Here is a 1106-nt window from a genome sequence, read left to right as displayed (position 1 = left end):
GGCCAGCCCGGTCCGCACCCCTGGCCAGCGCCTGGAGCGTTTGGACTTTGTCATTTTTTTTCAAAGACTCGTCTCTGCCAACTGCCGTGGGCTTCAGCGGGGGCTGCTCCCCGCCTCCTGGGTGTCCTGCCCGGGCACATCGTATGCTCAGGCAATGTCTTGAGCCACCGCTGGTAGGTGCACTCAGGGGGCCCTCCGCAGCCGCCCAGGCCCACCCCTGCAGCCAGCACACGGCTGCCAGCAGCCACCACACAGCTGCCAACAGCCCGCTCTCCGTCACCCCCCAGCCCATCTGCATACATCTGGCGGGGGTGCTTTTTTGACTTCCCCCCTTTTGGCCTATGGGGAAAAGCCAGGGGGGAAACCTCCAGAGTCAGGCCGACCTCCTGGAACTCCAACCCGGCCTGGAGCCACAGGTTTGTCCCCTTCCCGGTTCTCAGGACAAGCATAGACACTCGGCTCAGCCCCGGCCGCCGCAGCCCCCGCCGGCCCGGCCAGCCCGGTCCGCACCCCTGGCCAGCGCCTGGAGCGTTTGGACTTTGTCATTTTTTCTCAAAGACCCATCTCTGCCAACTGCCCTGGGCTTCAGCGGGGGCTGCTCCCCGCCTCCTGGGTGTCCTGCCCGGGCACATCGGAGGCTCAGGCAATGTCTTGAGCCACCGCTGGCAGGTGCACTCAGGGGGCCCTCCGCAGCCTCCCGGGCCCACCCCCGCAGCCAGCACACGGCTGCCAGCAGCCACCACACAGCTGCCAACAGCCCGCTCTCCGTCACCCCCCAGCCCCTTATGCATACATCTGCTGGGGGTGCTTTTTTGACTTCCCCCCTTTTGGCCTATGGGATAATGCCAAGGGGAAAACCTCCAGAGTCAGGCCGACCTCATGGAACTCCAACCCGGCCTGAAGCCACCGGTTTGTCCCCTTCCCGGTTCTCACGACATGCATCGACACTCGGCTCAGCCCCGGCAGCCGCAGCTCCCGCCGGCCCGGCCAGCCCGGTCCGCACCCCTGGCCAGCGCCTGGAGCGTTTGGACTTTGTCATTTTTTCAAAGACTCATCTCTGATAACTGCCGTGGGCTTCAGCGGGGGCTGCTCCCCGCCTCCTGGGT

Source organism: Eleutherodactylus coqui, unplaced genomic scaffold (assembly GCF_035609145.1).
Source record: "Eleutherodactylus coqui strain aEleCoq1 unplaced genomic scaffold, aEleCoq1.hap1 HAP1_SCAFFOLD_315, whole genome shotgun sequence".
In the NCBI taxonomy this organism is placed as follows: Eukaryota; Metazoa; Chordata; class Amphibia; order Anura; family Eleutherodactylidae; genus Eleutherodactylus; species Eleutherodactylus coqui.
The sequence above is the reverse complement of the archived record's forward strand: the minus strand, read 5'-3'. Positions refer to the sequence as shown.